This window comes from Eschrichtius robustus, chromosome 9 (genome assembly GCF_028021215.1).
Source record: "Eschrichtius robustus isolate mEscRob2 chromosome 9, mEscRob2.pri, whole genome shotgun sequence".
In the NCBI taxonomy this organism is placed as follows: domain Eukaryota; kingdom Metazoa; phylum Chordata; class Mammalia; order Artiodactyla; family Eschrichtiidae; genus Eschrichtius; species Eschrichtius robustus.
Genome location: NC_090832.1, coordinates 117,506,018 through 117,521,300, shown reverse-complemented (window position 1 = coordinate 117,521,300; position 15,283 = coordinate 117,506,018). Strand labels below are relative to the sequence as shown.

Genomic DNA, 15,283 nt, shown 5'->3' with positions numbered 1-15,283 from the left:
AGCTTGGTTTTCAGTAACAGAATACTGAAAACAGGTTAAAATTCCCGTAAGGAGGAATAGGTTAAATAAGTATTGGTAGGTTTATTTAATGGAATATTGAGAATCTGTTAAAAATGATGACTAATGACTGGAAAACTGTCACAATATATTATTAAAGAAACAACCTATATCTGGGATTAAGAATGATTTTTTTTTTTTTCTGCTTGGCTATATTTTCTAAAATCTCTGCAATGAACATGTATGATCCTGGTAATAAAGTAACAAAAGTGTACTCAGGAGAAAAGAGTTATGTAGCCTCCAAATACTACTTGAACCTCTTTACTTATTATTTTTATTTTTTATTTTGGCCACACAGCTTGCGGGATCTCAGTTCCCTGCCGGAATCCTAACCACTAGGCCACCTGGGAACTCCCCTATTTGAGCCTCTTTAAATGTTGATGTAATGAAGGGACTAAAACTGCTTTTTGTCTCCTGCCCTGATTAGGGATCATCTACTACGTCATAAAAGAAGGAGGCTTTGCCATGGGCTGTCCTGTTTGGGTTACAGGTCCCGAAACGCTGTAGGAGGCCCATTCACTGGAGCAGTGCTCACATCCGGGATGCAGTTGGTGCATCGCTCGATTCAACGATTCACTGTGTGTTTACTCGGTTTATGGTGTGCTGGGAGCAGGGGTGGTGAGGGGAAGAGATACAGATGGGTCTTCACAGCTCTCTGTCATGGACCCTCTGGCCTTCTGGCCCCCAAGCCTCCTAGGTGGGTTCTCCGGAACCACCACTTCACAATAACAATCATAATAGCAACCACTCGCTGAAATGTATGCCAGGCGCTTAGACAAAGCTTCTGCACATATTAGGTTTCTTATTTACAGCAACTGTACAGGTTGGTGATGTTATGCCTGGTTTTTAGACGCTGAAATTGAGGCTCCGAGAAGGTAAGCATGATAATTAAACGGCATAAAAGTCAGGGTCCTTTTGTTGTTATGAGGTTAGTGGAAAACTTTTTCCCCAGGTAGGTGCTGTCACAATAAGCACAAAAGTAAAGAGAGTGAAACTATAACGTTCGCGTTGACTGTAAAGTGGAGGGGGGAACGTCCCAAACGGCGACAAGACAGTTTTCTCCCTGCCCCCGTCCTGCACCCCAGTAAGACCTTCTGTGTCTCTGGTGGTTAGGATTAGGCTGGGCAGAGGATGGGAGACATTGTATCCAAAGCCATTTTATTAGGGAATTTCATTATACCACTTAAAACTTGATTATTCAAGGCATAAATCAAGCTCTCAGTCTTTAAAAACAGTTTTTTCTTTTTGTAAGTTTGGTCAGGGCAAACTAACAGGAAATACATCTTTGCTGCCATGTGTCGAAGCAAGGGCTGAGTTAGAGAATTTTCCCCCTTATTCCAAAGCCACAAAAATGGGGTAAATGCCATCTTTCTGTTTCGTAAGTATCTTGAGATGCCCATATTCTTTCCAGTGAGGTTAATGACAATTAAATGTTCTTCTCGGGATTCCTAGAGGCTTAAAACCCTGCGTGACCTCTGAGGCACCTGGGCGGGGCTGAGCTTCCAGCCACGGCTGGCTCTGTGCTCTCAGCTCTCCGAACACACCGCTGGCCCTCTGCCCTGGCATTTGGAGAATGTGGGTCATGGGAACAGGAGCTCACGTGAGCACCTATCTGCAAAACCCCAGTCCTGCAGGGCCACGTGCCAGCGGTGTGGGGTTCTCCCCAAGCCGTGCTCCGCGTGGGCGAGCCTCTGTGTCTGGTGGGCCTGCCCTGCGCACGCCCCGTCTGTGCTGGGAAGAAAGGAAGCTGGAAATACAGCCCTCTGTCTCCCCCAAGCCGCTCTGGCTCCTAGTAATTAGCTGTGCTCAAGATTTGCTTTCAAATACTTTGTTCCCCCAGGTTTTGGAAACTCTATTCCATAGTTTTTGGAAAGAGCCACTTGGACCTTACATGATAGAGAGGAGGTAAAGAGAAGATTCTGGAAACTTCTGCTACGTCCAAAGGCCGTCTTCCTGTTCCCACTATAAATTTTGCCATCAAGATGCAGGTGTTTATGAGAAAAAGGACAGGTAGTTTCTGGTTCTTTCTCTTTGTCACCTGCTCTTACAGATTAGATTTCTTGACGAAATGATTACAATGGTTTTCAACCTTGGCTGCATGTTAGAATCACATCTCAGTACTCAGGATGGGCTGGAACCCAGGCCTCAGAGTGTTTACAAAAGCTCCCTGGAGGTGTCCATGTGCAGCCAAGAAGGACCACTGACTGGAAGTGGAAAACGGTGCCCCTGGTTTCCCCCAGCCGGAGCCGGGGCACGTGTGTGTGTGACTAGTCTGCCATTGGACTTGGGCTCATCTCCATGTTTCCCCTCGCATCACCAGTGTATTTTGCACAGTTTGAGGCAATATAGGTGCTTCCCAAGACAACAGGAAATAATCACATCATAAAAAACAGAAAAAGAAATCCCTTACGAGCTGGTGACCTGGGAACAGGTTTCATCATCTTATTGTACAGCCTGGAGGCCTCGGCTTTCTGAATTCCAGCCACTGTTTTCCACCCCTCAGCCACCTGAGACCCGCTCTGCAGGCCGTGACCCTGTTCTCTTTCAACGGAGTCACTACTGTTCTTACACACGAGAGACTCACATGTTCAGAGACAAAAATAAAATCAAACTGTCAAAACCTAGCAGAAAACATGTGTTTGTCTGTGGAGGAAATGGTAATTGCCTGATGTTTGGTCACTAAGAGGAATTATAAAGGAGACAGCTGACCGCCTTGGTCATGAAGACAGAAAATGTTACCACCTGAAATGACCAAATTATAATGCAAAGGAAAGTCCTGATTAGGAAAAAACTGAAAGGTATAAAAAAAAGCTTAATATTTATAATGTATAAGAAGCTTATTTGAATGTATCACAATCCAAAATATTAATGTATTCTACAAATAAGTCAGTCAGGAAAGACCACCAGTAGCAAAAAATGATAGAAAACTTTTCAACCTAACTAGAAATAAAAAAAAAAAAAATTAAAATTATTTGAAAGTATGGACTTATACCTATTTAGTAGCAAAAGAATAATAACTAATACTAACAAAATTGAGGTGACTCTGGTACACTTTGACATTGCTAGTGACAATGTAAATCAGAACAAAGTTTTACGGCAAGAAAAAGTTTAAAAAAATTTAAAATCAACAATCTTATAATTTTATACCAGAAAAGTTATCTTTGGAAAATAATTTCAAAAATAATAATTTTTATTGCATCAGTGCCTATTATAGAGAGATGGCTATATAAATTTCGATGTCCCAAAGTAGGAAACTGTAAATTATAGTATTTCACCATGCTGATGTACTACACAGCTACGAAAATGATAATTTTGAAGAGTACATGGTAGTATGAAAGTATTTTTAAGTGTTCAGTAAAATTAAAATATGAAACCAAATACGTTGATTAGAACTATGTACCATGATATATAAAAAGAAAAGCAGCTAGAAGTAGAAAACCAGCTGGAAGTGAATATATAAAAATGAAATTAGCTGTATCAGGGCATAAGACTACAGATGATTTACATTACTTTTACTGGGTTGGCCAAAAAGTTCATTCAGGTTTTTCCGTAAGATGTTACTTAAGGAGTTTAAAGATTTTTTTCCATCACAAAAAAATATATGTTGTTTGAAATAGAGTATTTGAAAAATAGGAAAACAATTAGAACGAAGAAAATAAAATCTTCCCAAGTTGCAGAACTTAAAAGAAACAACTACTGTAATATGTTTCTTATAGTAAAAATGTGAAAGCTACAAGTTCGCAATACATTTTAGGCATTTAAATGGATCACGTAATGATTCTATTCCACTGTGCTATAAGGCACACACATTAAAAAGGCCACTATCAGTGGTGGTGATAACTAATTTATTACAACCTGTTACGAAATATAATTGATTTTCTAATTCTGCTGCTGCTTGTCTTTCAATTACCTTTTCCCCGCTATCATTTCCGATACCTTAAATATCATCTTAAATTTACAGTCTCCACTTCAGCCACGTGCTAGTTCAAAGGCATCTCCTTTAATCCAGCTGAGTTTAGAATAACTGCCTGGGTCCTGATGCAGCAGCACGATATTATTTTGCTACGTCCTTGTTTGGGGACTTTCCTTCTGTTCTGTGCTGGGTGCTGCTGTGTCCTCAAGACACTAATAAGAAACCCAGAAAAATACTCCCGATAATATATTTTTTTGTTCTAGACTTTTGCCTTTTCAAATAGTTTTTATTTTAACTTTGTTTTTCTCTCATTATGACAGTAATGCACGCTTCTCCTAGAAACTTTGAAAGTTTGAATTTTAAATTAAATCATGGAGAATGAGTAAAGGTTTTTGTAGTTCTAACACCCGGGCAAATCCTATTAAATTTTGGCCTCTTCCCTTCCAGTATCTTTCTTTGCATCAACTGATGTTTAACGTCAAAGTCTATTTCTCAACACCGATTAGAAGTTGCACATCTCTGGTTGCCATGGGGGGGACTTTGCTTTGATAGCTCAAAAGCCCTTATTCGGCCTCATCTTATTATATGGCTGTTTCATCTCATGCTCCAGCTACACCGGACGACGAACAGTTCCTCAAGGTGCTGTCTAAGCATTATTACCTTTGGCTACTCTCCCAAGGGCTACCCTCTACACACCCCCTTTCCGTTTTTTTTTTTTTTGGCTGGCAATCTGCGGGTGCTGAATTTGCAGTGGACAGATGATTATATGCATAGAGCACCCCAAAATGAGAAGAACATCGGAATATTTACAACAAATCACTTGCATTTCAGCATGCGTATAACTCTTGCGCCGTGTTGAAAACCAGAATTTTATTTTGCGGTTTAGCAATTCCTGTTGATTTTGAGTTATCCAAAGCCAAGAGCATGAGGGCAGTAGGACAGAGTTCAGAGCCTCAGATCCAGCTTTCCAGACACAAGGCTTTTGAGTCTGTGGCCTCCGGGAAATGCAGCCTGACCCCCAAGACTGACTCAGCCCTGTCCTCCTGTTCTGCATACATATCTCTTATATTTGTTGTTTACAACCCCTTTCCTCGGCAGACAGTGAGCTGCGAGGGCAGGGACCACATCCTTCATCCATGCATCCTTCTTCTCCGTATCTCCTCATCTATGTACCTACCACCCCCAGAGCCCTGACGGTGCACGTTTGCTTCGTGAGTGAAGCATTTCCCCTTGACTCCAATAAAGTCTGGATGTAGGATTTTAGGACTGGGTTTCGGACCTTCGTTCATTCAGTCCTTGTGTGTGAGATGGTTTACAAAGGTGAGCTGTAATTTAAAATATTATACTGCAGGCTGGAAATATCGTGCTCATTCTACACAAATGAAGGAGCTGCAGCTCGGAGTGAAAAATGACGTTAAGTGGGGCTTTTAAAACGGGGCCAGAGCCGCCATCCCAGAGGAACTGCCTTGCATCCTATTTTCTGACCCTGTGAACTGGGCCAAACTGCCAGCATCCCAAGAAGTCAGCAAGAATGAGAAAACCGTGTTGAAGGGACTGATGAAAATGAACCTTTACCTGGTGACCACTTTGCTGGACTAATCAGTGAAGTGCAAATCTAATAGCTTTACTTATCAGCACCAATGGACTCTTCTTAAGGGCAGCCTGTCTCATCTTCCTCTTACTTGTTTCATTAAAAACCCTGATTCCCTCTCCTGTAATAGGGACACTATTTGTGTTTCTACCCCAATACATGTACCCCAAATTGCAGTTCTTTGATCCCAAATAAATGCTCTTGCCTCTTGAATTGGTTTCCTGTTTTTTTTAGGTTGATATCAGTGAGCTTAGATGACCTGCCCAAGATACAGGGTTATTAGGGTACAGCAGTCCTTTTAACACTGAGATCGCGCCTCCCTGACCACAAATCTCCCCGTGTTTTGCAGAGCAAAAGCTCGAGTCTTCAGAAGGCCTGCAGGGCCCCGTGTGCCGCCCCTTCTCCCACCTTCCCATCAGGGCTCCCCTCTCTCTGTTCCCTCCAGGCCCCCTGGCTGCTCCGGGCACCGTGCACCTCTCTCCCTAGGGCTCCCTCTGGGGATGCTCCCTTCCAGACGGCCTGGGGGCTCCGTAGCTGCTGAGGCCTCCGCTCAGTGTCAGTTCTCCAAGAGAACCACCAGGACTCCCTAACCCAAGGCCAAGAGTGTCATCTTGTTCTCTGATGTATCTCAAGCGCCTGGAACAGAGTGCCTGGAACAGGGTAAGCAAACTAGTATTTACTCAGGGAACCAGTCAGGGTGAGTGATACTCGTCCACTCCATCTCTTTGATCGATCACAAAGTTTAACGCACTAGCTAACCTCTGGATTTGGCCTTATCGTTTTCTCTTTTACTTTTTGTTGTTGTTGTTGTTGTTGTTGTTGTTTGTATGTTTTGGTGATCTTTCATGACTAGATATACTTTGAGGTCCTACTGTGGAAAAAAGATCCAATTTTTCCTCAAAGTGTTTAATTTTTATAGGATTTAAAAACAGGATTTCCCCCCAGTGGTCCATGAAAATATTTAAGAGGCAAAATAAGTTTAAAGTAAAAGCATGAATAACTTCTATAGCAGAACTCAGGAAATATTTGTTGAATAAATATGGTACACTGCACTTTTACTTTTAGGTTGACACGCAACCTGTAGGTCCACTTTAAATTCTTGAGTCTATAAGTTTACAATTAGTAAATAATAGAAGAATTTTAACATCAGTACAACCAGCAGGAGGGCTCTCTACCCACATCCTCCATATAAATATAATAAAGAAGCCCATCTTGACTTACTTTCCTCTTCAGGAACAATGCATACTAATGGAAATGTAAATATACTACAGTGAGATACAGTGTAACTTCATAAATCACTTTTGGATACTCACTCCCCTGTGCATTTCCAAATGTGACCTTTAACCCAGTGCTTTACAGCCGTTAGTACAGCAGGGACAAAGTGTGAGATTTCAGTCATGTGACCATTGTTCACTCAGTTCTGAATCTTAGAAGGTCTGGAGGAAACAGCTTAAAAGTGAGTTCTTATTAAGAATTAGGAAATTATCTCACTGAATTCTGATAAAAATAAAATATAAAGCTATAAGGAAATTTTTGATCCATCTGTGAACATTTTCTCATGAATTTTTTTCCTAGGCTGTACAATTAAAATGCTATAGTACTAGGGAAAAAATTCTGAAAAATAAATATTTGTTCTTATTGAAAAAAAGTCCCAATATTCATATCTGTGGGCTCTACTGGTTTCAAAATAAAACATCCTTTTGAGTTTTTAAAGCAATATTCTAGTTAAAGAGCTACTTTTAATATTTTGAACAGGTAATTGCATTTTCCTGTGTATTTTTACCAAAGTAGATGCAAATGTTGTTAGCACAACTGAAGATCATAGATTGATAGAGACTGCATAACTCAGCTGTGCTTGCTGTTTATTTTAGTTTTTGGTGTTGTGACATTCTCTATGTGGAGCGGAAAATTTGGGACCCAAAATACAGTCGTGGTACCCATAACAGAAATGAAGAGGTACATTCAAATACACTATCAGAGGAAGTGCAGCTGACCTTTTTTTTTTTTTTTTTCCAAAAAAGAGTTAGATCTAGATTATCCTGTGACTACCACATTCTGAAAAAATGGCTCTATATACCATGGAAACTCCCTCAGCTCCTTAGAAGACTTTCACAGTAAAGAGAAAATACAACTGGCCTTTGACTGGACTTGACAACTTTGCTGTTGGCATGGCCTAGCATCAGTTTCCAAATCTGCTTGACTTTTAGACACAATAAGAAATACACTTGCTATTGCGATCTAGCGTGCGCACACACACACACACACACACACACACACACACGACAGAAGTTCCCTTCTAGGTTAAGACGGTGGAATGAACATACACATCTAATCTTGATCCCTCTGAAAAGCTCACTAAAACTATAGTGATGATACTTTTTAAAAAGACTTAAACACATAAAAGGGTAGAACTGGAGGGGAGGCAGCAACAACATAATCTTGAAAGCAGGAAAGCAGCTGGGCAAGTGAGGTAGCCGACTAGCTGGCACCAGAGAGAAAACCCCAAGCCAAGGCTGGGAAAAGCCGAGAAACAGCAAAATTCACACTTCAGACAAGTCAGGGCAGCACTCGGTACCTGCAGGGTGACTGACCGGAGGGAGGTTGTGTGCACCCTGCCTGCAGCCTTGGGCAGGACTCCGCTCCTCTTCCAGCAGGGTTCTGGCTGGGGGGCTTCGGACGAGGGGTCCTCAGGCATGGGTTCCAAGTGACCATATATAGCTTGAATGCTGAGAACCCACTAGCGCCCGGTCACCATCTCAACAATGGCAGCAGGACCTGCACCTCCAGGTAGGACTCTGGAGAAGACCTCTCTGGGAGTCTGACCGGCCCAAGAAGAAACAGCTGAAGGTCCTGACCCCAGAGGTTTCCCAGGAAACGGCTGACCCAGATCCACCCATGGGGAAGGTCAAGCTGACCGCCCGCTGCCACATGCTCAGAAGTTCGTCACCCATGTTGGATCCCACACTTCTCTGCGAGGAGACACCCAAAGTTTACTAAATGCCTGAGGAAATCATCCAGTACAAAGAGATCAAGATTAACCCAAAACGAAGCAAAAGAAAACGCTGTTATTAACATCTTCACAGAGATAAAACAAGGTACTACATCTGTGAAGCAAAAACAGGAAGCTAAAATAGAGGGACACAGTAAACAATCACAACAACAATAAAGAACCTTAGAAATGATAGGTTTGGATGATAAAGTCGGCCAGAACTCCCCCAAAACAGAACAAAAAGACAAAGAGGTAGAAAATGGGAGAAAAAAGAAGAAAGTCAGATGGCCGGTCCCCAAGCCCTGTCTCTAAATAATGAATTTCCATGAGACAACAGAGAAAGTGAAGGGAGGAGATCATTTAAAAAAAAAAAACACAACATTTTAGAACAGAAGGCCACAAATTACCAGTTTGAAATGACCCCGTGAGTCCCCACTATAGTAGATAAAAATACATCTGTGCCCAGGAAAATCATTATGAAAATTCAGAACACTGGGGACAAAAGTGGATCCTACAAAGTTCCAAACATAAGACAGACAACATCACACCACTGGTTACGTACAAACATCAGAATGGCTTTGGACTTAACAATCCTGAAAACAAGCACACCAGGGTACAATGCTTTCAAAATTCCAAAGTGACATGATTTCTGGCCTAAAATTGTATACCAAGCCAACCTATCAAGCAGCATGAAGATGGAAAAAAGCCATTTTCTGACATGTAAGATCTCCAAAAAATTTTGCTTTCCTTGTACTCTTCCTCAGGAGTGTTCTGGAGGACGCACCCCTTCAAAATGGGGATGTAAATCAAGAGAGAGGACGGCCCGGTGCAGGAGACACGGCTCAGGATGAGGGTGAAAGAAACCCCGGGTGGTCGCCGTGGGCCAGGTGGAGACGCTTCCGTCCATGCAGGACTGGCGTGACCCATGCGCAGGCATGTGGTTGGAGGTCAGCAATATGCCTTCCATCATAGGGACTAAATCAAGAAAGACAAAATCATGAGCCCCTGTAGGCTGGGAAGGCAATCTAGAAGAACATCAAAAGGAAGCCAGAAGCTAACATCTGTGCAGCAGGCTTGTTGAGCAGCCGGCCCGGCTGAAAGGAGGGTGGCGTCTCCAAGAAACACCACCATGGAACTGGATCATTTAACTGACACAACTGACCTTGTGAACAGTTTTACTGACGGATTATTGGAAGATGTGGGAAGAATTATGAAAGCAACAAAAGCAAGAAATAGGCATTTATTTACTACCAGAAAAACAAACAGTAGTAGTACAACATAATACATACAGGTATAATGTAGACCCTGAATTCTGACTTATCAAAAAATTACAAAACCTAGATTGGAAGGATGGGAGGGTCTGCAGAAGGAAAACAGTGAAAAAAGAGCTAAATCTTCATTTACTAGAATTTTAAGTTAATAGAAAATGTTCACAATTGATTAAACAGAAGTTAGCTGTATGCACATACTATTGAAAAAATATGGACATTTGTTAAGTATCAGAAGAAACAACAGAAAAATAGAAATGGTTGCTTCTGGAAAGAAATCCTGGGCGGTAGAGTGGGAGAGCTGAGGCAGGGAAACATCATATTCTGATATAAAGAGTTCATATTATTTGACTTTTTATTTATTATTTTAAATTAAACTTTCAGTTTTGTTAGTTGTAACTACAAATTCAAATTTGTAATTGTGGAATCATATGCAGTTGCAAGAAATAATACCAAGGTCCTGTGTACCCTTTATTCAGTTTCCCCCGGGGATAATACCTTGCAAAGCTACAGCACAATGTCACGGCCAGGGTGTTAACGCTGATACAGTCCAGATACGGAATGTTTCCACCGCCACCAGGAGTTCCCATGTTGTCCTTTTACAGCCACACTCCTCCCTCCCATCCCCCATCTGCCATGACTCCTGGCAACCACTAATCTCATTTCCATTTCTATAATTCTGTCATTTGGAGAATGTTATATAAATGGAATCATAGAGTATGCAACCTTTTCAAATTGACTTTTTTTCCACTCAGCATGATTCCCTCAAGATTCAGCCATGTTGTGCACATCAATAGCTTGTTCACCTTTGTTGCTGAATAGTATCCCTGGTACATGTGTACCAGAGTCTGTCTAACCAATTCACCAACTGAATGACATCTGGGTTGCTTCCAGTTTCTAGTTATTATGAAGAAAAGATGCTATGAACACTTGTGTACAGGTTTTCTATGAACGAAAGTTTTCATTTCTCTGGGATAAATGCCCAAGAATACGATTTCTTAGTCACGCTTAGTTTTATAAGAAACTACCAAACTGTCTTCCTGACTGACTGTATTATTCTACATTCCCACCAGCAACAGATAAGAAATCGTTTCTCTGCATTCTCCCCAGCATTTTGTGTTGTCATTACTTTTTATTTTGGTTATTCTGATAGGTGTGTAGTGACACCTCCTGTAGTAGTAATTGGCATTTTCCTAATAGCAAATGAATTTAAACATCTTTTCATGTGCTTATTTGACATATGTGTACCCTCTTCAGTGAAATGTCTGTTTTTATCTTTTGACCATTTTCTAATTCAATGTTTTTTTTTTTTAACTCTTGAGTCTTGAGTCTTATCTATGTTGGACATGTGGTTTGCAAATCTTTTCCCTCAGCCTGCAACTTGTCTTTTCATCCTCTTAACAAAGTACTTTGCAGAGCAAACGTTTTAAATTTTCATGAAGTCCACTCTGTCAATTTTCCTTTCATGGATTGTGCTCTTGGTGCTGAGTCTGAGAACTTTTTTGCTTAGCTCCAGATCCTGAAGATTGTCTCTTATGTTTTTTCTAAAAGTTTTATAGCTTTATGTTTTTACATCTATGATTCATTTTGTGTTCATCTTTATTATATGACTTTTAAAATTAGGCAAATGAATTACTTTGGTAAAATACGAATTCTTTGAAAAAAATCTAAAAGGCTCATGAAATAATCCTGGCTCCTACTACTTGTGATGCAGTCTGTTTCCTATTCTGTCCTGCCTCATCCCATCTACCCCACACCTCCCACCTTGTGAGTTTGATTTCACGACACTCTACCGTAGATTGAAAAGGACTATAGACAGTCTCTTCTGCCTGGTGCAACCCCCATTTTTACTTCTCTTCATGACTTCTTCTTTTCTAACTTCTCCATCATCAGTTCTATCTCAGATGTTTAAAAAAAAATCACCCGCTGCTCTTTGGCACGAAAGATAAAAACTCTTTTTTTGTCCCTTTCACGCCCTTCCCCACCAGGTGGCACACAGAAATGCGTGCAGTCTGCAGCCCACGTCTCATAAGGGCGGGCAGTGGGTGGGCTCCACACCAGCTGAGATAAGTTACGGCCTGGGAAAACGAGGGTTACTCTCATGGCTTTCTCTTTGAAGTTTCTAAGTCACCTCAGAAATAGAACACTGCGTCCCTATTCTTCACCAAACTACATCCTTGATAACTTCCTAAAATATGATTTATCTCAACTTGCAGTGCAAACGTAGCGCACGGCTGATTACTCCCAGGCAGGTAAAACATACCACGCACAGTGCCTGCCGACCACGGGAAACTTGGTTGCTGGAATTCAGTCAAAATGGTAATCTAACCGTGTTTACCAAACACGCTAACCAGCACTCTTGCAATGTGGAAAACCAGATTTTTTATTGTGTTTGTTCTCAGGCTTGCTAATTAGCAACATTCAGAAATACTAATTCACACTAATGAGGGATCTATTATGTAAGACACTACTGCACTTGAGCACTTTCTCTGTAAGACCAAAGACCCCAGTCACGCCGATTGAGTAGACACGCTGATTGAGTAGATAATTCATGCATTATCAGCATCTTAAATTATGTTAATTATGATGTGAATTTCTCTAAGAGTCTCTATTAGGGATTGTCAATTAACCCTACTTACTGGCTAGCAGAAACGCTGGCAAAAATTCATGGACAGTTCCTGTCACTTAATTAAAAGGAGTCTTTCTGTTTTGAGCGATGATATGAAGCATTGGAGAGTGTTCAAAAATAACTGACGTGGTCTCTGTGCTAAAATTGCTGATCACACCATAACAGTGCCTAGTAACTGCCTAGTAAAATACTTAAAAAATTATTTTGAATTGCACAGGTTACTACTGATATATTCACCATCTTTATTCAAAAGGGAACATTGGAGTATTTAAAATTATTGCAATGATAAGGCAATACAGGAGTTTCATTATATCTTCTTAAAAATCACTCAAATATCCAGTTTCTTGACTACCTCAACATTCAGTGATTCAGCAATAAACACTTTTAATAATATCACACTCTGGGCTTCAGCGATGCATCTCATTTGTGTGGGGGGCTTTTTACAATCCCAAAGCAATTTCTATAAAGAGGTGCAATGAATTGACTCCTGAATAAATACATATTAAATCATTTATTTGTTCATTATCTGTTAATTATCCACTCACAATCAATATTTTCCAAGCAACTATTATGTGCCATGTACTGTGCTGTCATATAGTAAATCAATGCCTCTCTTCCAGAACAAATGCATTATCTCTGTCATCTTTAATAAAGGCAATGATTCATGATAAAAAACAGTCTGAGATATAATAAGGATAACTTCATTCTTTCTGTGATTATATAAATTATTCACCAGGAAGACTCCTAAAACTCACTCTAAGGAATGAAGAAATAAAGTTTGTGTGAACGTATATCTTTTAAACTTCCATTTACCATTGACAGAAATTGCCATCAAGTGCTGGAAGAAAGGAAGACGAAAACATGCAAATTAATCAAGTCCAGGACTTTAACTCATTAAAATTAATACAGAAATTAGCATTAATGAATTAACAAATAATAACAATACATTCAATGTACTGAGTACCTATTCTGTGCCAGGCAAGAATATTACACACATTATATCTCATTAGTGCACAAACAATCCTATTAGGGAGGTTTTATTCCTGCTACTTTATTTTATTTTATTTCTTTGGCCGCATGGCATGGCTTGTGGGATCTTAGTCCCCTAACCAGGGGTCGAACCCGGGCCCTCAGCAGTGAAAGCGCGGAGTCGAGTCCTAAGCACTGGACTGCCAGGGAATTCCCTTCTGCTACTTTAGAAAGAGAGAAGGAACTCAAGCACAATGAGGTTAAGTCACTTGCCTCCTCCCAAACTACCTCGTGGGGGAAGTGGGATTTGAAACAAGCTCCCTTTTATTCCCAATCTGTGTTTTTAACCACTGTGTTGGATTAATTTAATTTTCATAAAAAATTTCTTGAGAACTCACCATACTCAATTGAAAACAAATACATAAACAGTCACAGCTTTGTGAAAATAGTTTTTTTACTCATAGACACATAGATCGACTTTTGTAGACTTTCGTAGTTCTGCCGGTAAGTGATCTCAGTGTGTGCAATAAAAGCAAGGCAAATCCATAGTCCAGCAGGACTGCCTTTATTAGAATGAACGTTCTGGTAATCCTAGCACAGCCAAGTGATTATAAGAAGGCAAAGGCCAACCACACGCAGGTAACTGAGACAATCGAGGGTCCAGCCTGCCGGCACCACCTCAGCCGGCCTCCTCGTACAGTAAAATAACTGAACCAGGTCAAATTGGAAGAGGCTGATGGATAGCTCCTGCTATTCTAGACTAAGACAGACAGTATGTCACCTTAGGGAGAAACATTCTGAAACATGGCAAAGTAACGTAAGAGAACTTACTTAATCTTATCTCCAAAAGATGAGCTCTGTCTCCTTTGAACATATGCAGAGACATCTGATCACAATCAAACAGTCATGATTTGCAGTGGCCCAACAAACTGCAGAATTACAAATCTGCACTATTCATTAAACAATTCTGTTGGGGAATTCAAAATAGATCTGGTAAACTATTCCCCAACTTTCAATTCTTATTAGGCTAGCAGCGATACCGCCAGGAAATGACAACGTGTCGACATTTGTACCATTTGGGTGAGCTTGGCCAGAGCTGGCAACGTTTAAGAGTGGCCTTTCAAAAAATAATGGGAATTACTGATGCGTTACATTGACGTTTGGAGGGGTGGGAAACAATACTTATAGTTTATGTAATCACTAACGGGGCATGGCTTGAGCAGATTGGCCATATTAATTGGAAAAGAAGATAACAAATCGTTTGACTAACACTACACTTATAGCTGATTTATTCCACATTTCATGCATTCACTCATTCGTGATGTGAGGTATGTGAAAGAAATCTGCTAAGCAGCATGGTAGGACAAGAAGAGCTCTGGAATCATGCCTAAGCGTGATTCCAAATCCCAGCTCTGTATTTAGATTGAGCTACGTGGGCAAGTTATTTACATTTTCTGGGTCTCAATTTTCTTATCTGCAAAACAGCTGTGTGGGTGTTGAAGGAGCTAACAGATGGAAAATGCCTAGATGATTGGAATAGTATTGCCGATCGCTGGAACAAAGCTGGAGCCGTCCATAGGGGTGAAGAGGGGACCACTGACGCCAGGAATAACAGTCTCCTACATTGCTGTCGCAACAGTATTCTTTAACAGGGGGCTATCATTACATACAGAGGAGCTGACAAGTGCTTTGGTGCATATAAAACTACATCTTTTTATTCAGATCTTTACACTTGCATTCTTCCCAGGAGCAATATGGCTTTTTCTTCAGCTTTTGTCAATCACACCCATTAGTGAATGGTTTTTAAAAGGGTTGCAGACAGTAGGTTGCATGCCTCCCCCTGCGTCTTCTGCAGTGATTTCAGTCA

The 15,283-nt window shown here is 40.8% G+C and overlaps 1 protein-coding gene across 1 annotated transcript in view; it reads right to left on the bottom strand.

Moving 5' to 3' along the window:
* The window catches only part of KCNQ5 (potassium voltage-gated channel subfamily Q member 5), a 569,051-nt gene that overhangs the window by 22,049 nt on the left and 531,719 nt on the right, over positions 1-15,283 (bottom strand). The window lies entirely within an intron of this gene.